The sequence below is a fragment of the Chiloscyllium plagiosum genome, unplaced genomic scaffold (genome assembly GCF_037043375.1).
Source record: "Chiloscyllium plagiosum isolate Xiang-an unplaced genomic scaffold, Cpla_swu_hap1 HiC_scaffold_49, whole genome shotgun sequence".
NCBI lineage: Eukaryota > Metazoa > Chordata > Chondrichthyes > Orectolobiformes > Hemiscylliidae > Chiloscyllium > Chiloscyllium plagiosum.
In genome coordinates, this window is record NW_028270187.1 from 12,263,238 (window position 1) to 12,289,557 (window position 26,320).

The window sequence follows — 26,320 nt, forward strand, 5'->3', positions numbered from 1 at the left end:
TTAGGTGACATCCTGCGGAGAGTTTGCATATTCTCCTGCTTTCAGAGTGGTTTTCCTCTGGGATCTCCAGTTTCGTCCGACAATCTAAACACGGGTAGGGATTAGTCGAGATAAATTGTCCGCAGTGTTCAGGAGTTGTGCAGATTCGGTGGATTAGCCATGATAAATGCAGGGCTATGGGATAGGGTCGGGATGTGAGTCAAGGTAGGATGCTCTTTGGAGAGTCAATGTTGACTTGCAGGTCCAAATGACCTCTTTCCATCCTAACATTTTCTATGATTTAATAATTTGCTATGCTACAGACTCTATGTTGTGTTTGACATATTGAGATGAGAAAACCTAACTGGCGCTCTTTCTGATGTTGTTGATTCTGGTGGACGTTTCGCTAAAACTATACAAGGAAGATCACAGCTGGCAAACTGTGAGGGGTGTGGCCCCTTATTTAAGGAAAAATATGTTGGAATTGGAGACAGATCAGAGAAGATACTGATAACAAGTACGGAGGGATCTGTCTCAATACGAGAGATTGAGTTGATCAGTCCTACATGTACACTTTGGAATTTGGAAGAATGAGTTGATCTTATCGATGCATTCAAAATTCTTGGGAATGATGATATGGCGAATATGAATCTATAACTACAAAGTAATACATGTTGGGATGTTGCGTAAGTGCAAGATCGAGGGTACGTGCTCGAGTCAGCCTTGCATGACTGCAGCCTTTCATGTCACAAAAGGTGAAGAAAAATGATCACGGCACAAAAGGTGAAGGTCTGCAGCAATCGAAAAGACAATTGTGGCAGAATGTGAATGGTTATGGGGCTATAATGTAGGTTTAGTGCGACGGGTTATACTAATGTAACGAGGATAGGGCGTGGCTTCTAGAACAACACAAATATGAGCGTATTCTCACTGCTTGCGGGCTTTCAGGGTTGACTGCTCTGATGGCCACAGCTTTTGTTTGCAAATAAAAGCTTAAAATCTTGAGGAATTCTCTGCGGCCTCTGGTCCTTCCTAAAAGGTGCTATCAACCACAGCAGAATTAGTGTTGCCTGCAGTGTCTGCAAAAACCCTACGCAAAGGAGGCGGCAGCCCAAGGACAATTACCGGTCCATGGCGACCTGTCCGAGCCTGACACAATAAGGACTGGCCGCCCACAAAAAGCGATAAGGGTTTTGCTGATAATTCAGATTAAATTCTGTTGCGTGACAGAGGTCATCGGGGACAGAAAAGTGCAGACAATCTTTTCCAATCCAAAGAACCAGAGTCTGGTAAGAAATTGAAACTTGAGGAGACTCAGGGCATTGGTCAAGAAAACTGTGTCGTGGAGTAAGTAGGAATAGAAAGTCGAAATTGTCTGATATAAAATTCCACGTGGTGTTATTAAGTCCCTGTGAATACCGCCTCTCCAGTCGCAAGTGTCTGCACAGGCATTATGTCAGTAAGTCCCTGTGGATACTCCCTCGCTCGTCATGAGGGTCTGCTCGGGCAGAGCAGTGTAGTGTTGTGTTAGTATGTTCCCATGTATACCGTTTTGTCGATCGCGAGGGTCTGCACATGCAGGACAGTGTACTGTTAGTAAATCTCTGTGGATACTGCCTGCCAGTCACGAGGGTCTGCACAGACAGGACAGTATGCTTGTGAGTGCGTGTGTATATGTACGTGTGTGTGTGTGTTTGAGAGAGAGAGAGAGAGAGACTCTGAGTTTAGCCCTTTGTAATCTGGCTTGAATGCACATTTGCTTGTTGGTGATTGAATATTTGTGTCTTGCTCCCTGGAGATCGAGATCTGAGAATGTTTTGATTTTAGTTTGAAATTTGGAAATTTAGGATAATTTTTTAAGGGTTTTTAAGGAAGCATCAGTGATTAGTAAGTTCTGCAGATACCGCACCAGAATAGTAGGGCTCTGCAGATGCAGAACACCAAGGAAGTTTAGGGACTGACTAATTGCTAAGGGACAATTACAAACTGTAGATTTAGGGAATACTCATAATAAATGACGAGGCACAACCGGACTTGTAAGGCAAAGAGAAATGAACAGTGAATACAGAGGAAATAGATTAGCTGGACTGAAACAATTGTCAGGACGAATAAAGGAATGCAGTTGAAGTTTTTTTTAAAAAAAAATTCCCTGTATCAAAACATGACATCGTGACGATCTCCCAGAAATTAGAAAAAAAACTAAGAACTTATGAATTAAGTGGCCAAAATCAGGCTCTTTTGATAAAAATAAGTATGAGAAATGGAAGGATTAAATAAAAATCACAAGCCAAAAGATGATTATTTTAAGACGAATCTGAAAAGGGAACAGGAGATAGAAATATTAAAACCTTTCAGAGGTGAGGGATAAAAACCGACAATAGCATACCAGGCACCAATAGTGAAAAGGCAGCCTGCCAAAGAACAATAACAGCAGCCTGTTGAAACTGAAGGTCAGGAAGACAAACTTCCTTTGTATCCAAGCTAGAAAGACCCCCTCCCTAATCAAACACAGAAAACGCAAGTCAATGTCTTTTGGCAAAGGGAACCGTGGAAACAGGAGGAGAAGTTGCATTGGTTGAGGAAGATGACGAGAAAGATAAAGCAAACGAAAAAAGGCTCTAAGTGAAGGGGTTGATTATGGAAAGACCGAATGAGAGAAAGATGTTACGGGCGGAAGTGGAAAAAATCAAAAATAAAAATAGAGAATTTGGAGGAGAAACTCAGGCTACTGCGGGCAGTAAGAGAACACAAATAGTAAAAGGAGTATTGAACGGGGTCAGAGGGAGAATGACCCATGGAAGGGGCGAAAGGCAGAAGGACAGTGTGTACAGTGCGGGGCCGACCGGAATCAGCAGGAGACAGGTGGGATGAGTTGGGGATGGAATCAGGGTCAGGATCCCAAGAGGAATCCCTGGGTGAGGATTATAGCTGGGAGAAAGAGCACCTAACCTCAAAAAGAATGATGCATTTGCTCATATAATAGTGGTGGTGGTGGTGTTGCGGGGGGGGCGGGTGTTGAATGGGTGGGATGACTATCAGTACATATTCCCTGGGGAACCAATGATCTGGAGGGGGCTGAGAAATGCATTGTCTAATATACATGAGGGTGCAGGGAAGTGGATTAGAGCCTTTGAAGAAGGAACCACGGAACGACTGTTGGCTTTAGGAGATTTGAATTCACTGATATTATAGGTGACGGGGGTCCTGATGTTAGGTCGCAGACTAATGCAGAGGTTCGAATAACTTGCCATGAAAATATTGGTAGAATTGCAAATGGAACAGCTGTGAGTTAGTTAGAGTTTGCCCACATACTTAAGCTGCTCTATGTCACAGGCAAGATTTATGAGGTTAAACTCCCTAACATCTACTGTTCAGGAACGTGAGTACCTCATTATCCTTAAAAGCAAGGAATAAACAGAAGCTTCAAGCTGAGATAGGAAGAACTTTGGAAAATGTTCGTGTGTACGTGTGTGTTTGTGAGTCAGAGGGAGAGAGACTCTGACTCAGTGCTGATTCCCTGCAGCCTGCAGAATGTTTCGTGTGTGTGTGTGTGTGTGTGTGTGTGTGTGTGTGTGTGTGTGTGTGTGTGTGTGTGTGTGTGTGTGTGTGTGTGTGTGTGTGTGTGTGTGTGTGTGTGTCTGTCTGTGTGCATATGCGTGCGAGAAGAGAGGGAGAGGGAGAGTGACTCTGACTCAGCGCTGATTCTCTGCAGCTTGCAGAAAGATTAACTCTTTGTGATCTGGCTTGAATGAAAATTTGCTTGATGGTGATTGACTATTTGTGTTTTGCTCCCTGGAGCTCAAGTTCTGTGAGTGTTTCTAATTTAGTTTTCACTTTGGTAAATTAAGATAATTTCTTTAAGGGGTTTTCACGAACCATCAGTAATTATGAAATGCAAATTTTGTCAAAAAGGTTAATATTTATGAAATATTAACCACAACTGCTCTACTGTCAATTTCTAGCCAGTCACATTTTATATTTCCATGAAAGCCAATTATATTTAAATTCAAATCAATTTAATATGGAGGAAGACGACATTATAATTTGACACCAGTATAAACAGCTCTCAAGTCTCCCATAATTTCATGCCACTGCCAAAGATCAATTTCACCCACTTTCACCTCATTGGACTAATTAAAGATTTGACTAAAGGAAGTAAAATTGGTAGCACTCTAAATCCTCGCGTCAGCCGGTGCCTAGAAGAAAGTGAGGAATGCAGATGCTGGAGATCAGAGTCGAGAGTGTGGTGCTGGAAAAACACAGCAGTCAGGCAGCATCCGAGGAGAAGGAGAATCAGCGTTTTGGGCATAAGTCCTTGCTCATTCTTGAAGAAGGGCTTATGCCTGAAACATCCATTCTTCTGCTCCTCCGATGCAGCCTAACCTGCTGTGCTTTTCCAGCACCACACTATTGACTCAGCAGGTATCTGTTCAAACTTTTTCAATAATAATCCAAACCTATCATTGAGGAAAATCACATCAGACTTTAACATTTGCTCATTTAGTGGAGGAATTACATAAACCTTATAGAATTTAGTTAATAAAATTTGAACTGAAAGTATAAAGACAGATCCAAAATAACCCAAACAACAATATTGTCCTCAGAGAATCGTACTGGCAGAATTTCTTTTGTTGTTGTTTCGGACTCGATTGTTTCCTTTTAAGACTGCTGCATCTCATTGGTGACTATGGAGTGCCAGTTGTAGCTTTATTCCGTATCAATTTCCCTCCCTCACTGAGAATTGAACTATTGATTGAACATTGTGTTCTGAAAATCGCATAGCAAAACTTAATATCTTATTGTTAATACGTGTGTCTTTGAATTCGGCCATTATTTCTGCATTTGAAATGTTTTGTTACCATGTGAGTAGACAATACTTCTGATGCAGCTGTAGTCATTTCTCAGCCTTTAACAGTGTAAATGAGCAGTGACTGGTCAGAACCGCTAAAGGTACCTAATCTGGGATTTAAATAAAGTGACTAGAGCCAGGCTATTCTGATGGTTTTCGAGATGGAAACTGTACACATTTTACATTTTCAAATCGAATTTTGAATAAATGAGTTCCCAGTTTACATTGATGGCTTTTAAAATGTCTTAGTCACTTGTTAATTTTCCATCTCTCAATTAGATATAATGATTCTATTAGTTATTTTTTTTTACAGAAAAAGAACCGATTGCATTAGCCCTGAATCACACATAATCAGAATTAATTGGCAAAGATCGATTGAGTTTGTACCTTACCACATTGACAGTGATGTGTGGCTTTGCCTCATGGTTAATTTGAAGCAGGGCTGCATTGATTAATTATTAATTAGAGAATTGAAGTATAAAGCCAACAGTAAATGAAAAGATACTTACTGGCCAGTTGAAGGAATTATGCATGTGATTGGGTGATAGATGGGTACAGCAGGTGGAATACCCAAAAGTTGGGAGAAGATAAAAGAATGTGTAGATGAAAGTGTAGATGAAAAACGAAGGGCACAGGAGAAACAGTGTAAGGCCACTGAGGCTGAGTAATATAAAAAAGGGTTAAAGCAACAATGCTGTAATAAAGAACTTGCGTTTTATTCAGAATCCCGAGCCTACACCGACCCTGTTTGAAGATGGGGATGACATTGATAGCGATGAGGGACGGGGATGTTATTCCAGAATATCCACTGAGCCCATAATGTCTTCTGATTACCCCCAGCATACCCCTCATTACAAACCTTTCCTTATTTTGAAAATGGAGCATCCAGTCTTCGTAGGTGATATCATGCAGATGAGTGGCCTGAGCCATCCAAAACCAGGGGCCATCTCGGGAATCAGAGTAACTTTAATAAAGCATGCCACCCACCGAAAGAGGAAGCTGGCCCAATTTGCTCAATATGTCCAAAGAATGACACCAATGTAAAGGCAGCAAAGTTCTGGGAGTGACCCGAATACGAATGGCTTGTGTTAGAAGACTGAAAGAAGTCATGATCTGCCTGATAGAAGTGGTATGCAGATATAATTGACAAATAATGGAAAAGCTGACTCACCTTTGTTTTAACCTCTGCTTTTGTTATGTATTTCTTCTGGTGTCGCCGACATGATCCAGACAGAAGACCGGAAGAGCTGAAAATGTGTTGCTGGAAAAGCGCAGCAGGTCAGGCAGCATCCAAGGAACAGGAGAATCGACGTTTTGGGCATAAGCCCTTCTTCAGGCTTATGCCCGAAACGTCGATTCTCCTGTTCCTTGGATGCTGCCTGACCTGCTGCGCTTTTCCAACAACACATTTTCAGCTCTGATCTCCAGCATCTGCAGTCCTCACTTTCTGCTCGAAGACCGGAAGAACACAGCAAGCTAGGCAGCATCAGGAGGTAGAGAAGTTGAAGTTTTGCATGTAATGTTCATCAGCTCATGAAGAAGGAAGAGAAGCAAAAAGTCAACTTCTCCATTTTCTGAGCCCTGAAGACGGGTTATACCCGAAATGTCGGTTTCTCCACCACCTGATGCTGCCTGGCTTGCTATGTTCTTCCAGCCTCCTGCCTGTCTATTTTGGATTCCAGCATCTGCAGTTTTGTCGTTTCTGACAGAGGAACAGTGAAGCTGTCACTAACATGAAACAAAGAGTACAGATAGAGGTTTATTTTCAGTTTGCAAAGCTGTAACTGGTGTTATGAAATTGAAGGCACTGAACATTGCTCCTTACTCAGTTGATGGGACGTGAATGTTTCAGAATCTCCACATAGGTCATTCCCGTCCTCTCCAACCCCTGCCAGCTTCCCCACCCTTACATAGCGGGGGTGAGGGAACGTTGCAGGGCACTCCACCACTCGCTTGGCTCTTTCTGTCTTATTACTGGCTGCTTCCTCCGGACTGGGAGAAAGGGATGGAGGGAGTGAGGGTGAGAGTGGATGACCCTGCTGTTAGCACTGGTGTCGATTGCTACGGGAATGGTGATGTGGCTGTACGGAGTCAATCCACAGTGTTGAATCCATGCAGTGTTATTAGTATGGGCAGTAATGTTTAGGCGAAAGAGAGACTGAAGGAAAGAGGGTGTACTCAATGGGGAAAGTGCTTGAGCATGAGCATTGTTCAGGGGTAGGTACGATAACAGACATACAGTGAGTGTGAGGGAGCAGAGGTGACACTGATTATGGCAGAGTGACTATGGTTGTTGATATTATCCTGATTTTCTGGAGATTTCTTCAGATCATCTCAGCTTCAAAGTGAGCCTCAACGAATGTCTTGTCCAGGTCTATCACTCATAATGCAACTTACCATGTCCGACAGATTCAGTTTGGGTGAAGCTTACAAATAGCAAGGAGAAGGACACTTCAGTGCAATGTATATCTAATCCAAACTGTAGCTCAGATTTTGTGCATCATATGCTCTGGAAATTAGATTTGCAAGTATTATGGGTGCTGCAGTAAAATTGGATGATCTCTATTGTCATCTAAACTTAACTAAGTGACTGCAAATGTTGTGGAAACTAAATTCCATAAATGTCTATGAGTAGGTTGAAGAGTATTTAGTGAACTAAACGAGAGAGCTGGTTATTTCGGATTTGTTGCTGTGTGATCAGAAGAACTAATTAATAACCTTGCTCTGAAGCAGCTTTTGAGAAATAGTGAAAACAATACCTTGCATTTTATATGGCATCGACATACAACATAGAATTTTTGGCCATTATGGTCAAACATCATGGAAGCCCAGAGGTGAGAGTGTCAAGCTAACAATAGGGAAAGCACAAAACAAGATTTCTTAGCAGATAAACAATGATTGTTATTTATAGAAATATAAATACTGCAAAGTTTGAAAAAAAGTATGTATCTCTAAGGAACATACACCAATGAACGGGAAGGTGAAACCCAATGTTTAACTTAAGAAATTAAAGATTGTGTTAACTAAAAGGAAGCAGCTTCAGAAGAATTCCAGATATTATGGACACCTGAGAACGCTGAGAAATTTACCCTCAAAAAATGATGGCCATGAAACTCATAAATCGAAAGGAGAACACAAATGCAAAACCAGGAAAGACAAAGATTACCTAAATCTACGATCTACATTTCAAAGAAAACAAAATAAACGAAAGATTCAGAGTCTGGTGCTGGGAGGGGAGGGTAGTTTGGTGGCGGCTGTGGATCTGACAAGTAGGTTATGGAGGGAATGATCTTTATGGACAACGGATATGGGTGGAGAGGGAAATATATCTCTAGTGATGGGGTCGTTTTGTAGGTCGTGGAAATGGTGCAGGATGATGGAGGATGATGCGACATATACGGAGTTGATGGGGTGGAAGGTGAGGACCAAGGGAGTTCCGTCCTTGTGCGATTGGAGGGGTGGGTTTCAAGGGATGGGTTTCGAGGGATGAGATGCGGGAAGTGAATGAAATGCGCTGGATAGCATCATTGACCATCCCACCAAACTCGATGTACATCGCATCATCCTCTGCCATTTCAACTACCGACAAACACATGCCACCACAACAGATATATGTCCCTCCCCACCCCAACCACTTTCAGTAAAGACCATTGAATTCACAACTCTTTTGTCAGGTCCAAGCCCCCTACCAATCGCCACATGCTTTCGGCACCTTTCACTTCCACTGCAGGAATTGCAAAACCTGCGCCCACAACTCCCCTCTCACCTCCATCCAAGGCCTCAAAGGAGCCTTCCACATCCATCAGAGGTTTACCTGCACTTCCACACATGCCATTTACTGTATCCGTTGCTCCTGATGTGGACTTCTCGCCACTGGGGAGACAGGATGCTGCCTTGCACAGCGCTTCGGGGAGCTTCTCCGGCACACCTGCAATAACCAACCTCACCGCCCGAGGCCGAATGCTTTAACTCCCCCTATCACTCTGTCAAGGGCTAGCAGGTTCTGGGCCTCATCCATTGCCACACCCTAATCACCCGATGCCTGGAGGAAGAACATCTCATCTTCCATACGGCATCAATGCGGATTTCATTAGTGTCCTCAGTTCCTCTCCTCCACCTTCTCCCAGTTCCAACCTTCTAACTCAGTACCACCCTCGTGACCTCTCCTACCTGCCCATCTTCCTTCCCAACTAACACCTCAACTCTTCTCTCCGACTTATCACGATAACCCCACCTCCATCTGCCTATCGCACTCTCAGCTACCTTCCTCCAAGCATCAGCCCACTCCCATTTATCTCTCCACCCCCTCAGCTCACAACACATATTCGTGATGAAGGTCTTTCTTTTTACCGAAACGTCGATTCTCCCGCTCCTCGGATGCTGCCTAAACTGCTGTGTTTTTTTCAGCACCACACTCTCAACTCTGATCTCCAGCATATGCAGTGCTCACTTTGTTCCAAAATAAAAACAAAGTTAAACGTGGAAATTTTTAATGGGGACGGGGAATTTACTGTGGATAAGAACGAATTTTATAAAAACCAACCAGTTACTTTGGAACTGTCTTCATGGTGGAAGATTCCAAAAATATCCAAGAGTCAAAACTTGAGAATTGTGGAACTATGGACATAAAGCCAGTTCATATCCGTAACAACGTAGCACTTGAAAATCTAGTTGGATAGAGCATTGTTAAGTCTGACGGACCAGATGTACATCAAAATGCCAGGAAACAAAAAGCAACAACAGATGTACTAAATGCACTGTCGATGAATGTATTTCATTTCCCTTTGCACCCTATACAGTTGGAAGCCACTTTGGATGACTAGAAGGTAGTAAACGTGATCCAACCATTTACGAATGAAAGAAAACATAATGTGGAGAACTGCAGATCAATTAACTTCACGTCCATAGGGAAACTGTTAAAATCTATTATATAGGATGAGGTAATGGATATTTAACAACACCACGTTTAACAACACCATTGTAGAGAAACAGTAAGCATTCTTGAAAAAGAATTCATACTTGATAAACTTCGAATTTCTTTTTAGAATATACGGAAGATGTGGCATTTTAGAACAATCTGATGAATTAATTGAGAAATGTTGATCTATAAAGGGATGATCCACAATAACCAACATAGTGGGTTCGCAAATAAAATTACCGTGCAATATATTTGGAGGAATACATGTAAGTGGAAAGTTAAGTTATGTTGGTCTTCATTGAAGGGAATCAGATATAAATGTAAAGACATCATGAAGCATTTGCATCGAATGTTGGTGAGACTGTACCTGGAGTATTATGTACAGTGTTGATGACTCAAACTAAGAAAAAGTATACTGACCACAGAGGAAGTGTAAAGGACGTTTTCCAGATTAGAATCTCAGATGGCAAGATTGCCTGATGGGGAAACTTGTCTTCTGTTCTCTACAAATTCAAAGAACGAGAAGTGGTCACAGTAAAATTTAGTAAATTCAGAAAACATGTGTCAAAGTGGAAATAAACAGAACGCTTTTCTGGCTATCCAATTCCTACATAAAGCATATCATCGCAGGATAAGGGACAGGGCATTAAGACTGCAAAAAGCATAAAATCCTTCACTCAGAAGGGACTAACTCAAGCTGGGGCATGGGAAACTGTTAGCAGGCAAAGTTAGGGACAACCTCCAGGTAATCTACAAGCTTGTCAGCAGAACACAAAAACGAGCGAACAGGTAGGACCCATTAGTGGCTTGCCAAGTTGCATCCAAACTTAACTTAGTGGCAGAAGACAGAGGGTAGTGGTCAATAGCTATTTGTGTGACTGGAAACAAATGTCCAGTAGTGTATCATATGGGTCACTGCTATGTACCTTGTTATGTGTGGTATTCATAACTGATGCAATTGTGAATGTGGGATGCGGGTTGTGTGATAAGTAAGTTTTCTTTGACACAAAGACTGGCTGGATGGTTGTCAGTGAAAAGGAAGGACTTATATCAGAGCAAGCTACAGATGGAATGGTCAGATGGCTAGATCAATGGCAGATAGAATGCAAACTTGATAGATATGAAGTGATGCACCTTCGAAGAAGGATTCAGACAGGGGAATACTCAATGAATGGCAGCACACGATGAATCTCAGATGGTTCTTCTTCACAGAACTGTGAATGTGACGGGACATGATAATTGGAGAGTCAAGCAGGACCATAGACATAACCTTTATTCATTGAATCATAGACTATAAGAGCGATGTCGCACTTTGTTTACGCCAAGATAGAATTCTGTTGTCCATTCTGGGTGCTACATTACAGGAAGAAGGATGTGATTGCACTGGAGGGGATGCAGAGGAGATTCACTAGGATGTTGCCTAGGATGGAGCATGTCAGCTATGAAGAGAGGCTGGCTAAGCTCAGGTTGTTTGCCTTGGAGCAGGGAAACTTCAGAGGGTAAGTAATTAAGTTATAAGGTTATAATGAGCATGGAGAGGGTGAACAGAAAGCAGCTGTGCCTTTTAGTCAAGTGTCAGCTTCCTTACGGTCTGAAATCAAAGAATGGAGAATGGAGAACAGGGAAATGGCAGGTCGATGACACAACAACTTCAGTTCTGTATTCACAGAAAAGTGACATAAGAAAACGTAAGTCTGATGAGAAATGGAAATAGAGTGAAATTAGTAAATAAACGATTTAGAGTAATTATTGATGCTGACAGTAATGGGCATAGGCAAAGTCAATGTCGATATATGAAGTGGGAAAGATATTTGAGAAATCGACTGGTAGATTAGATTACATTACAGTGTGGAAACAGGCCCTTCAGCCCAACAAGTCCACACCGATCCGCCGAAGCGCAACCCACCCATACCCCTACCCCTACATTTACATTTACCCCTTACCTAAGCAATTTAGTATGGCCAATTCACCTAACCTGCACATCTTTGGACTGTGGGAGGAAACCGGAGCACCCGGAGGAAACCCACGCAGACACGGGGAGAACGTGCAAACTCCACACAGTCAGTTGCCTGAGGCGGGAATTGAATCCGGGTCTCTGGCACTGTGAGGCAGCAGTGCTAACCACTGTGCCACCGTGATAAATTACGGAAAAGCAATGGTGGCAAAAAAAAATTGGATGTTTGGTAAGATTTTTTGAGAAAGTGCTAAGCCTCCTGTGCAAAGTAAAAGCACGTGGGAAGGGGTCACGTTCCGGACATGGTGTTACAACGGGTCAGCTGACAGGCAACAGTGAAAAGGAATAAATGTATATTTGTTTGGACCGGATGGCTAATGGGGCATCGCATTGATCGATGCTTGGGCCGCAGCTATTCTCAATACATATCAAACAGTTAGGTAAGGGAATCACACACAATGTTTCCAAGTCTGCTGATGACACTAACTGATGTCAGATTGTGAGTGAATGAGGAGAATGTAAGAAAAGCTCCAAGGTGACTGAGACAAGTGGAGTCACTGGGCATATACGTGGCAGATGAAGAGCAATGTGTTTGATGTGACTTTGTGTATTTATCAGGAAAAATCGTTCAGCATCCCATCGTTTCAAAATGAATTAATTGAGAAATGTTGATCTAGAAAGGGAGTTATGTTCTTTTTTTTCAGTTACTTCTGCGCAGACCTCCGACATCCATGCAAGGCAGTGAGTTGTGATGCCAGAAGTCAGTACTAGAAATGGAATCGACAAGCGGTCTAGTGTACATAGACTCACCAAGTGGATAGCTGTAACCGTTAACAGGATCTGGATCTCCTTGCACAACAGTCCCTGAAAACAATATTGCAGGAGCAGATTGCAGTTAGTCAGATAAATGGTGTGTTGACAATCATTTCAAGGAGATTTGAGTGCAGGAGTGAGGGTGTCTTACTGCAGCTGTACAGGACTTTTGTGGGGCTCCATCTTGAACATTGTACAATGTTGTATACGGTTTATGTCCTTACCTCATAAAGGACAAATCTGACACTCAGGGATGACCAGACACATTTCAGGGAGACTGGCTTTTTGTGAGAATAGGCTTTGGGTAGACTGGGCCTTTATTCCATGGGGTTTTGGAAAATTAGTGAAAATCTTTGTGAAACGTGTAAAATCAAGGCGCCACTAGAACATAGAACAGTACAGCACAGAACAGGCCCTTCAGCCCACGATGTTGTGCCGACCACTGATCCTCATGTATGCACTCTCAAATTTCTGTGACCATATGCATGTCCAGTAGTCTCTTAAATGTCCCCAATGACCTTGCTTCCACAACTGCTACTGGCAACGCATTCCATGTTCTCACAACTCTCTGTGTGAAGAACCCGCCTCTGACATCCCCTCTATACTTTCCTCCAACCAGCTTAAAACTATGACCCCTCGTGTTAGTCATTTCTGCCCTGGGAAATAGTCTCTGGCTATCGACTCTATCTATGCCTCTCATTATCTTGTATATCACAATTAGGTCCTCCCTCCTCTTCCTTTTCTCCAATGAAAAAAATCCGAGCTCAGTCAACCTCTCTTCATAAGATAAGCCCTCCAGTCCAGGCAGCATCCTGGTAAACCTCCTCTAAACTCTCTTCAAAGCATCCACTTCTTTCCTGTAATAGGGCGACCAGAACTGGACACAGTATTCCAAGTGCGGTCTAACCAAAGTTTTATAGAGCTGCAACAAGATCTCACGACTCTTAAACTCAATCCCCCTGTTAATGACAGCCAAAACACCATATGCTTTCTTAACAAATTTTTCCACTTGGGTGGCCATTTTAAGGGATTTTATGTACCTGCACACAAAGATCCCTCTGTTCCTCCACACTGCCAAGAATCCTATCCTTAATCCTGTACTGAGCTTTCAAATTCGACCTTCCAAAATGCATCACCTCGCATTTATCCCGGTTGAACTCCATCTGCCACCTCTCAGCCCATCTCTGCATCCTGTCAATGTCCCGCTGCAGCCTACAAAACCCTCTATACTGTCAACGACACCTCCAACCTTTGTGTCGTCTGCAAACTTGCTGACCCATCCATCAATCCCCTCATCCAAGTCATTAATAAAAATTACAAACAGTAGAGTCCAAGGACAGAGCCCTGTGGAACACCACTCACCACAGACTTCCAGGTAGAATATTTTCCTTCTACTATCACTCACTGGCTTCTGTTGGCCAGCAAATTCTGTATCCAGACAGCTAAGTTTCCCTGTATCCCATTACTCCTGACCTTCTGAATGAGCCTACTATGGGGAACCTTACCAAATGCCTTGCTGAAGTCCATATACACCACATCCACAGCTCGACCCTCATCAACTTTTCTAGTCACATTCCCAAAGAACTTGATAAGTTTGGGAGGCATGACCTGCCCCTATCAAGGCCGTGTTGACTGCATTTAATCAAGACATACTCTTCCAGATGGTCGAGGAGAAAGTGAGGACTGCAGGTGCTGCAGATCAGAGTTGAAAATGTGTTGCTTGAAAAGCGCAGCAGGTCAGGCAGCATCCAAGGAACAGGAGAATCGATGTTTCGGGCATAAGCCCGAAATCCTATCCCTCAGAATCCTTTCTAACACCTTGCAGACGACAGACATGAGATTTACTGGTTTGTAATTGTCGGGGATTTCCCTATTTCCTTTCTTGAAGAGAGGAATTACATTTGCCTCTCTCCAGTCCTCAGGTACGACTCCAGTGGAGAGCGAGGATGCAAAGGTGTTCGCAAGTGGCGAAGCAATTGCACTTCTCGTTTCCCAAAGCAGCCAAGGACAAATCTGGTCCGGGCCTGGCGACTTGTCAATCTTAATGTTTGTCAAAATTTTCAGCAAATCAGCTTCCTCTATCTCTATCCAATCCAGCATGCACACCTGCTCTTCAAAGGTTCCATTCACTACAAAGTTCGTTTCTTTCGAAAAGACAGAAGCGAAAAGATCATTTAGGGCTTCCTCTGCCTCCTCAGACTCCACACACAAATTCCCTATGCTATCCCTGATCGGCCCTACTCTTTCTTTGACCATTCTCTTATTCCTCATATAAGTGTAAAGTGCCTTTGTGTTCTTCCTAATCCGTTCTGCCAAGCCTTTCTCTATGAGGAACAGGCAGGCCACTCTGCATTTAGATGAGACTAAATGTCTGCGCTGAGAGACTGGTGAAGCTAGGGAATTCTTTCCCACATACGGCTTTGGAAGCTAAGGCACTCAATATAAATCAGGATTTCTCAACTCGAAGGTTATCAGGCGAGAGCAGGAGTCTAGAAAATATGATCAGTCACCATTATGTTTACTGGGGGAGCGAAACCAATGGACTAAAGCCACAACTGCTGTTAATGGCATATATTTTATGTTTGTAATTGCATTACGGAGTGTGTAATTTGTGTGGGAAAATTGCACTGAAGAGATACTTGACCATGACCTAGAATGGGCAGAGTATCAATGTGTTGAATGACCTACTCCTTCCTGATGTTTCTTTGCAGTCCGTTGGAAATGTCTGTAGTCGTTGTCACAAGCTCTCAGAAGTTAGGATAGCAGTCTCTGCAGGATCAACAGGACTGTGCTTCTCATTCCTTTTACCAGTACCGAGGCTGGTGTTGGGTGTACGTTAAGACAACAGAAAAATTTGATACAATTGAGTGTCTTGTTTGGCCTTTTCAGAGACCATTGAGAATTAATCGCATGTCTGTTTGTCTGGAGTCAGTTTTAAGCCAGACCAGGAAAGCACAGGAAATTTGCTTCCTAAAAGTACATTGCGGAAGCAAATTGGTGTTCACAATCGCCATTGGCTTACAGATCATTATTACTAACACCAGATTTTAGATCTCGATTTTTTTTTAATATCCACCAGCTGCCAGAACATTAAAGTGGTCTGCATTAGTAATCCAGTGACATTTTCACAACAGCGCCATCTCCACATGGGGATCAATCGGAAATCACACTGAGCAGGTCTCTTTTGCTTTTCTTGGCAACTCTGTCAAAAAGAATTCCACTAGTTTGACTATCATGATGGGACTGAGGGCACAGTAATTCGTCAGGTTCTAATTATTCTTCTCTTACAGGCACGATTGAGTAATTTTCCACATTGTCAGGGAGATGTCAGAATTGGAGCTGGAATGAAACAGTTTCCCCAGGGACGGGGTTTGTTGTACTGCTCAAGTCTTCAGTCCTATTGCAGAAATTATGTCAGCGCCCATTGTCTTTGTTGTGTCTACTGTGTCATATGCAGTGAATCGAATTGATTGAAAACTGGCATCTGTGATTGCGTGGGCATCATAACGGGAAAGCAATGGATCATCAACTCAGCACTTCTGGCTGAGGATGTTGTGGAAATTACAACCTTGTCTTTTACGGAGATGTGCAAGGCTCTTCCATTAATTATGATGGGCACACTTGTGGAGCCTCTCCTAGAGTGAATTGTTTAATCGTCCATCACTATTTCTGACTGGATGTGGCACACTGCAGAGGTTAGATCACATCTGTTATTCTTGGGATCATTCTAACCTCGCGTATCAGATGTTAGTCTTGCTTTTTTTTATGGAAAGCAGTCAATTGCGGTAGTTTTAACGGGTTGTCATTTAGTTTCAATACATATGGTTCTGACTGTGGCATGTTCACCCACAGTCCTCACTGAATCACTCATCAGCTTGATGGTACTGAGGGATTCTCACGGGCAAAAAAAAGTTACAGATTGAGTTTGAAAACAATTTTGTTCGTGCTGTTGCCGTGGTCTACATGAATGTCCAATTTTCAGCTGCAATACCGTTCTGCTGCCTGTCCCCTAATTCACACCGAGACTCACTCACACATTACCTTTGTGAACAGTGACTGTTCTGGTTTCTAATGTCGTAACACGCCCATTTTAATATTCTCCTTTTTCTGCAGGCTGCCTCGCTTCCAAACTGTCACATTCCTCTAAACCCTTTAACAGATTTATCTGAATCGTTTTCCTTCCAATAGTGACATCCGCTGCGTTTAAAGTGAATGTGATTCCCTCTGTTTCTCTCCCTACCCGTGATTAAGAGTGCTATAGTGTACGTGAAGCCAGCCTGATGGAGTTTTGGAACGGATGAACCGGTGCACCTTGCATCATCGTTCACTTCCCGGTGTAAGGCACTCCATGTTGGCCAGGGCGTTTGAGCAGCTTTGTACACGTCTTTAAAACTTGTTCAAAACCAGAAATTGCTGGAGAAACTAAACAGGTCTGTCACCATCTGCCGAGTGAATGCAGACTTAAACTTTCGGTCGAGTGGCCCTTTGTCAAAGTTCCCAGTTTCTGCAGCAAGTTTTATTTTTGTTTTGGATTCCCGGGATGCAGAAATCTTTATTGGAAGTATCTCCTTGCCTGTCCATCTCTGGAGAAAGTCAGCAGGTCTGGCAGCATCTGTGGAGACAGAAAACAGTCTCAACATTTCACGACCGACATGATACTTCTTCAGAACTGAAAAAAAAGTGGGAAATATGTTTTCTAATACCGTCAGAGGTGGAGTTGGATGATGGGAAAAAAAATGTATTTCAAAGGACAATGTTTTTTTTAAATTGTGGTGAAAGAGAAACAGATGTAAATTGGGTGGAAATTATTTTGTGAATGTGGGAAATGGGCACTTGCGAAAAACGTGAATGTGTTCTATTAAGTGCAAGATAAACAAGATACGAAAAGATAAGTTCATCAGAAGACCAGAAGGGAGAATGTATGAAAAATGGAAAACAGTCATGATGGGTCCGGCTGTGATGTTGTGGAATTAAATGTTGTAACGTATCAAGTTGTAAAGTTGGTGTTACTCAAGCTTAAGGTGTACTTCATTGGAACATTGCATCAGCCCAGGATCGAAATGTTAGCATGAAAGTAATGTTGGTTATTGAAATGGAAAGGAATGAGAAGCTCAGAATTTTTCCTACAGACAGAGTGAAAGTGCTCCAGAAAGCAGTCTCTGTTTGGTCTCAGGAAAGTAGGCTGCATTGTGAGAAGCAATGACAGGAGACTGGAGTGAAAGAGTGCCAGTAAATGTTGCTTCACCTGGAAGATGTGTGTTGGAGTGCGAAGAAATGGAGAACGTGTCAATTATCTGGCGTTATTGCCTCCTAACAACAGTTTCAAATTTCCTGACCACATATAACTAGCTGTCTTCTGCGTCCTCTCTTCTTAAACGGGTTGTGTGGGTGGGGGTTATATTCGACAGTCCTCTGGGACCCTTCCTGATTCCAATTATTCATCGAAGATCACCAGCAATGCCCTCAAAATCTCAACAGCCAACTCCTTAGAACTAGAGCGTGTAGTCAAACTGTTCTGCGTGAATATTCAGCTTCAGAGCTTTAACCTTACTCATTAGTGGTGGTCACTACATTCAGTTTTGCCTCCTGACTCTCATGTAGTTACAACCAATAAAGAGTACAAATTCAAAACTTCCAGCAACGGTTTTTCTTCGGATCCTCCGTTCCACAGTCGCATCCATGCGCCTCCACCTTATTGATCTACAGTCAGCCCTCTCTCAGCTGAGGGCCACACGCTCTCAGAATTGCAAAGGACCCTACTGCATTTTATCCTCAGAAGAATTTATAAAATTAAAAACAATATTTCTACACCATTTAAGCATTAAATACTGTAAGTATAAAAAAAAACTTTCATATATCCACCTCAACTGTCAGCATTCCTCGAACATTCCAGAAGCTTACCCGGCCTCCAGAACTGCTTGGCTGGCGACAGCCGCGAGGCTGTGCCAGCCACCATCACTGCAGTAATCGACGCCATCTCCGTCCCCGCCGCCCGACAGGCTGCAGCCACGGCTCCTCATGCCGCCTCCGTGACTGATGGCCATACAACCACTGCCACAATCACTATGAGATCCGCCACCACTGAGACAAACACAAGCTCAACTGGAACTACACTTCTGCCCCCACTGTTGTGCTGCCGCAGCCACGTCTGTACCTTCCTCCATCAGCCACGCCATATGTCCTACAACTTCTGCCCAGTTTGTGATCATTGCCGCAGCCACTTCCACCTCCACTGACATCACCTACATCACACGTTTTGCCACTTCTGACCCCACAGCTGCCATCATCACAACCACTTCTACCCACATTTATGCCACTATACACACGCGACACGGGCCCCACGGATCACACTGTCAACTCCCCCCATTCCAAGAACGTCGGGGTGAGCATCATCTCTGCAAATGACATTAGCCCGTTCACCCCACTCCCGCACCCACTCCAGGTACAGTGTGCGCCCTCACTCCCAGCTCCAGCCATAAAACCGCTCCTTGCTCCCAACCCTGCGAGTTTTCACCTTCCCCCCTCAGACTTCCCCCTCAATGAGAAAGAATGACCAGTCTTCAGCAAAGGCCTTATCTTCAACCCCCTGCATTCATGCATCAATAAATTCAATACGCATTATGACGTTGAAAACTTTTTCTGCTGCCTCTCTCAGCGAGCTTTTTTTTTACAATTAAGACTCCTGCACATCTTATGAGGGCACCTTTGCTCGACTGCAATATACCCCATCCACGTGAATACCCTGTGACGGTCTGTAAATAGCCCTCGACCTCTATATTTCCAATTGCTGCCGAGACATTTTATCACTTCAAACTGTCCAAACCCCTCCCCACTCCAACGTATCATCCTCACAACGTCCAGCTCTACACTCCCTCTGCACCAACCCAAACGCACCATCAAACCAGCTGACGGGGGTGGTGTGTGTGTGTGTGTGTGGGGGGGGGGGGTGGTGATCTTGCAGTGGTAGCTTGGTGCACTGACCTCGACACCGCTGATGCCAGGCGCCAACTTGAAGATATCTCCTCCTACTACCCCCTCGACCATGACCTCATCTCTCATCACCAAACCATCATTTCCTCAAACGTACACAAACTAATCACCTAAGGGGATCTCCCACCCACAGTTTCCAACCTTATAGTTCAAGACCCCACACAGTCCGAGTCTACCTCCTACCCAAGATCCACAATCCTGACTACCCCGAATGACTTATCATCTCTGCCTGCTCCAGCCCCTCAGAATTCATCTCCACATATCTCGATACCGTCCTCTCCCCCCGGTCGAAGAAGCCCACATGCGTTCGGGACACCACCCACGCCCGCAATCTCCTCCAACACGTCCGTTCCCTGGCCCCCAATGCCTCATCTTTACCCTGGACATCTAGTCCCTATAGACCTCCATCCACAATGATCGGGGCCTCCAAACCCACCGTTTCCTCCTCTCCCAAAGTCCCCACTAGTACCCTTCCACTGACACTCGTATTAGTTTGGCTTTACTGGTCCTCATCGTCAACAATTTCTCCTTCGAATCCTCCCACTTCGTCCAGACGAAAGGGGTGGGCATGGTCACCCGCATGGGCCCCAGCTGTGCCTGTCTCTTTGTTGGCTATGTGGAATAGCCTGTATTCTGCAGTTACAACAGGACCATTCCCCTACCTTGCCTCCACTACATTGATGACTGCATCAACGCCACCTGATGCTTCTCGAGGTTGTTGAACAGTTCATCAACTTCACCACCACAATCCACCCCGACCTTAAATTCATCCGGACTATCTCTGATACCCCTCGTCCTTTCCTGGATCTCTCCATCTCTATCAACGTTGACCGACACAAAATTGACATTGTCTGAAAACCCACAGCTACCTGAATTACACCTCCTTCCATCCTGCTTCCGATGCGTTCTACATTGGGGAGACAGGATGTCTACTCACACAGCACTTAGGAGAACATCTCTGGGTCAGCCACACTAATTAACCCTACCGCCCCATGGCCGAACACGTCAACTCCCCCTTTCACTCTGTTGAGGACATGCAAATCCTGGGCCTCCGCCATTGTCACTCCCTGACCACCAAGGTCCTGGAGGAAAAACACGTCATCTTCCACCTTGGGACCCTGCAACCCCATGACATCAGTGGGGATTTGACCAGTTTCCTCATTTCACCCCAGGTCCAACCTTCCAGCTCAGCACCAACCTCATGATCCGATCAATCTGTTCACCTTCCCATCTATCCACTCCATCCCCCTCTCCCACCTTTACCTCCATCTCCATTCACTTATTGCACTGTCAGCTACCTTGCCCCCAGCCCCACCCCCTCCCAGTTACCTCTCCAACCCCTAGGCTTCCAGCCTCATTCCTGATGATGGGCTTTCGCCCGAAACGTCGATTTTCCAGCTCCTCGGACGCTGCCTGACCTGCTGCGCTTTTCCAGCACCAGATTCTTGACTCTCATCTCCAGCATCTGCAGTACACATTTTCACCTCTCTTGATGTTCTGTCAGATTGCTGGCGTCTTCTACTGTAAAGACGGGTGCAAAACATGTATTCACTTTCTCTGCCAATTCATTGTTTCCCATAAGTATTCTAGGCCCACTTTGCAACAGTTTCTTTCCTCTTGCTTGCCTCTCTTCGCTGTTATTTATCCTAAAACTCTTGCAATCTTCTGTTAGATTATTAAAAAGCTTACCGTCGTATTTCATCTAATCCTCCCTATTACTTGAACTAGTTCTCCTCTATATTCATCCCCTAGATTTTCAATAACTTCACCACATTTTAACTTTTGCTTTTGGTTAATTGCTGTCCCTGACTCCCCTTATCATCCAGATTTACCTTGCCCTCCCTGAGTATGCATCTTCTTCGTTCAGATGATTTTCAGCTGTGTCCGAATGACTCCTGTCATTGCTGCTTCACCATCTTCCCTGCTAGGCTCGCCCTTCAATAAACTCTGGCCAGCTCATGCCCCTTGTTTTTTTTCAGTTATGTTTTTCAATTGCAATCACTTTCCAACCAAGTGTTACCAATAGATATGAACTGACAGAAGGAGTTTTGAGAGATAAGGCACCGAAACCAATTGGAGGATTTATTAACTGGCTACCAAGAGAGAAAGAGAGGGAGCAGATATAATAAGGAGAAAATTAATAAAATAGTGAAAACTAGGTTATCGACAGAAGTAGACTTCTCTATTTGTTCTGGCAATTCCCGTGTAATGTGATCCTTTGTAGAGTGGCAGTACAACAGAGTAACATGTTGAACTTCTGGATCGAAAGCAACAACTTTTATATCCAATAATATGACGACACAAGTTGTGATAGATCCCAGCAGGATAAAGCATTTATTTCCTGGTAGAAAGGCGGTTGGTTGAAATAGGTTGGGATACGAGGAGCTGAATAATATAATATATATCCCGAATAGAATGAGTGTCTTGGCCAGGGAATCACAGAAATTGGAAATGTAAGAACTCGTCTGAGGATCAATTAAAGGTTTAATGTTACATAAATTATAAATGAAGGGTTCTGCACATATGAACAATTTTATCTATCGGCACAAACAGTGATTAAACAGTATATATTAAATCATTTCTTGTCTTCCATTTCGAATTACACTGTTTAATTTGCATTGGCACTCGCCATTACTTGTTCCAAATTTATTCTATTTATATCCCTGCATTTTATTTTATTCTGTGTATCAAGATGTGTATCAACTGGTGACTGAGCGATATCACTTTAATCCTCTCCAGTCACCACACGTACTGTCTCATATTCCTTTCTGTTCCTTAACCAATGAGATATACATTCTGTCTCTGATTCTTTTATCCCAATGAACATAGCATTTGTAAATGCAACATTTGCTTTTGGGCTAAGGCCAGAAAATCTGAAAAAAGGCATATAAACTGTGCAATAACATGTTTTCACCTTATAAACAAATTATTGTTAAAGATGCAATATTGCCTTTTTACAGCAGTGGGAGCGGAGTTCAGCGAAATCCGCAGTTGTGCCCAGAGATAGTTTTTAGATTGACAATTGTTGTGATAGAGGGGATTTCACTCTACAGAATAGAGTGTGATAGAGGGGATTTCACTCTATAGATAGAAACATAGCAGGTCAAGCAGCACCCGAGGAGCAGGAAAATCGACGTTTCGGTCAAAAGCCCTTCATCAGGAGTGTAGTAACGACCTCTCGATTGGCTTTTAGGAACGAGGTTACATGGAGCATTACATGTGGATATCACAACAGAATCATCGAGCGTGTGAAGAGAAACCATAGTCCATCTCTCTTACGTCTAACATTGTTAACTAATTGGATATGGTCGATAAGACCAGTAGCAGGCAATGACAACATGCCACCCAGACCAGCTTCTTTTGTCCCATTAAGAGTGTTGCAGTGCAAAGGATTAACTGGAGCTGTTTGTTCAGTGAGTGTGATTGACATCAGTCTCCATGAAACCTAATTGTGTCCTTGGAGGGCTTCCCTCTTGTTGAAGTGAGGGGATTCTTTCAATTTGTTATTCCATAGTTTCAGCAGCAGCATCGTCCTTAACACGATTGGGAGCAACAACTCCAGAGGGAGAGAGAGATCAGAATCTGAGACCAGTAGACACGAATGTTCCAACAATGGATCAGAATCTGAGAACATTCGACTGGAATGTTCCAACAATGGACAAGGGTTTATCCTATGGTCTTCAGTATATTTCTCAGGATTGGGTACGGTTAACATTTCGGATAGAATGTGTACTGATGATTATTCAGGCCGGATACTATGCCATCCTCGCTATTGTTGGTGTACCTGGTAAGTCTATCGCTGTCTATTTATTAATTCTGTAAATTGTTCTGAAAGCCATCATTATTTCTGTTATCTATGTTTGGCAAAAATATGAAGTATTTTATTCGCTTTCAGCCAAAAAACTGCATTCCAATTACATGAAGTTCGTACTCTTCACGTACAAACACCTGACGAGGAGCAGAGGTGTTCACTACCACGGTGGCCAATTTTGCCCTGCGCTGACATATATCTCCATATTCTCTCACACTAAACTTTTTCACCGCTACCTCCATAATACACTTCTGCCGCAGTTTGTAAATAAACAATTGTCTCACCATTCCGGTTGCAGTTCTCTTCTCGTCACTCTCCCAATTACAAATACTTTGATCACAATATTATTCTTGTCTATACCTGGACCTACTCCAGGTGCAAAGTGGGAAGCCTATTTGATTCGAAAATGAAGCGGTCACAGCTTTATGTCATCTGCTTTAGCATTACCTGCAACCTCACACTTGGGAGAGGACTGTGCTGTCAGTGACCATGAAGTAACAGTTGCATTAAACTGCTATGAGTGTAGAATTTTCAGAACACGAGTGGGCGCCATGTCCATCATCTCCCAGGTGTTGTGCTCTGATGTATTTACTCAGTAACGGAAGCCAGTTCCGCCCACCCAGACTCCCCACCCCACCCACCTCCACCCCCCACTGAGGGGAATACATTAGTTCTGTCTGACAGAGGAAGATACAGAAAATCTTCCAGAAATTTTAGGTGTGTTATGGGGGCTGTGTTCACAGTGAAAAAGGTCCACAACATGACTAACAAATGAAGTAAAAGTTGCATAGAGGGGAAGCTCTATAAAGATTCAAAGTTTGTGAGCTCTATAAAGACGAATGAGGGTCTGCGGTTTATATGCAGTTTGGGTTTTTCAATTGCATTTTTCAAATCACCCCTAACGTGTGTGACACTCTTGAGGGACTCCTCTGTTTCTGTGCATCTTGTGATAGCAGTCTAAAACCTCCAAGTCCTCCTGTTTAGCAGGTTTGAGGCGTTCAATGGGACATAAGAATGTAGGACTAAGGAGCAGGAGTGAATCATTATTCACTTTGAACTTTGTCCAACAGGCACGAAGAATGGGGCTGCTCTAGTTGTGGTCTCAGCCCCTTTTTCCTGTCAGTATCCCATTATCCATGACTCCCTTGCATGTCAAATATTTAACGAACTCAACGTTAGAAAAAATTGAACATAGAGGCATCACAAACTTCTGGAACGAGAATTCTCACTCCAAAAACACTTTCAGAATTTCTCCTCATCACTCAGAACGTGATATGGCACAGAAACAGACCCTTTACATCAACTTGTCCACACCGGTCAGGTATCCTCGACTGACCTAGTCCAATTTGGTAGCATTTGGAAATTACTCACTAAAGCATTCCTAATTATGTACCTATCAAGGCATGTTTTAAACGTGTCAGTCTCCACCACTTCCTCTGACAGTACTTTAGGTACACGAACCACCTTCTGCCTGAATACATTACCACTAACATACCTTCTAAATCCTTCCCCTTCCGTCTTAAAACGTATGCCCTGTAGTTCTGGACTCCCCTTTGCTAAAAAGAAACCTTGGCTATTCAGACTACCCATGATCGTCATGACTTTATAAACATCCTTCATGTCGCCAATAGCCTCTGATAGTCCAAATGTGAAAGGCTCAATCTATTCAGCGATTTCCTGTAGCTCAAATCCTTCAGTACCCGAAAATCGTTATAAATCTTTTCTGCACTGTCTCAAGTTTAACAATCCTTCCTCTAGCAGAGCAAAATAAGAAAGGGATGATCACCTTATTGGGATTGTATTATAGACACCCTAATAGTCAGAGGGAAATTGAGAGACAAGCTTGTAAGGAGATCTCAGCTATCTGTAAGAATAACAGAGTAGTTATGGTAGGCGACTTTCCAAACTTTCCAAACGTCGACTGGGACTGCCATAGTGTGAAAGGTTTAGATGGAGAGGAATTTCTTAAGTGCGAACAAGACAATTTTCTGATTCAGTATGTGGATGTACCAACCAGAGTAGGTGTAAAACTTGACCTACTCTTGTGAAATAAGGCAGGGCAGGTGACTGAAGTGTTCGTGGAGGAGCACTTTGGGACAAGAGACCATAATTCTATTGGTTTTAAAACTGTGATGGAAAAAGATAGAGCGATCTAAAAGTTGAAATTCTGAATTGGAGAAAGGCCAATTTTGGCGGTATTAGGCAAGCTGAATGGAGGCAGATGTTCGCAGTTAAAGGGACGGCTGGAAAATGGGAAGCCTTCAGAAATGAGATAACAAGAATTCAGAGAAAGTATATTCCTGTCAGGGTGAAAGGGAAGGCTGGTAGGTATGGGGAATGCTGGATGACTAAAGAAATTGAGGGTATGGTTAAAAAAAAGAAGGAAGCACATGTCAGGTATAGACAGGATAGATCGAATGAATGCTGAGAAGAGTAGAACGAAAGTAGGAGTATACTTATGAGGGAAATCAGGAGGGAAAAACGGGGACATGAGATAGCTTTGGCAAATAGAATTAAGGAGAATCCAAAGGGTTTTTACCAATAAATTAAGGACAAAAGGGAGTGATTAGGGCCCCTCAAAGACCAGCACGGCGGCCTTTGTGTGGAACCACAGAAAATGGGGGAGATACTAATTGAATATTTTGCATCAGTATGTACTGTGGAAAAGGATATGGAAGATATAGACTGTAGGGAAATAGATGGTGACATCTTGCAAAATGTCCAGATTACAGAGGAGGAAGTGCTGAATGTCTTATAATGGTTAAAGGTGGATAAATCCCCAGTACCTGATCAGGCGTATCCGAGAACTCTGTGGGAAGCTAGAGAAGTGATTGCTGGACCTCTTGCTGAGATATTTGCATCATCGATAGTCACAGGTTAGGTGCCGGAAGACTGGAGGTTGTTAAACGTGGTGCCACTGTTTAAGAAGGGCGGTAAAGACAAGCCAGGGAACTATAGACCAGTGAGCCTGACCTCAGTGGTGGGCAAGTTGTTGGAGGGAATCCT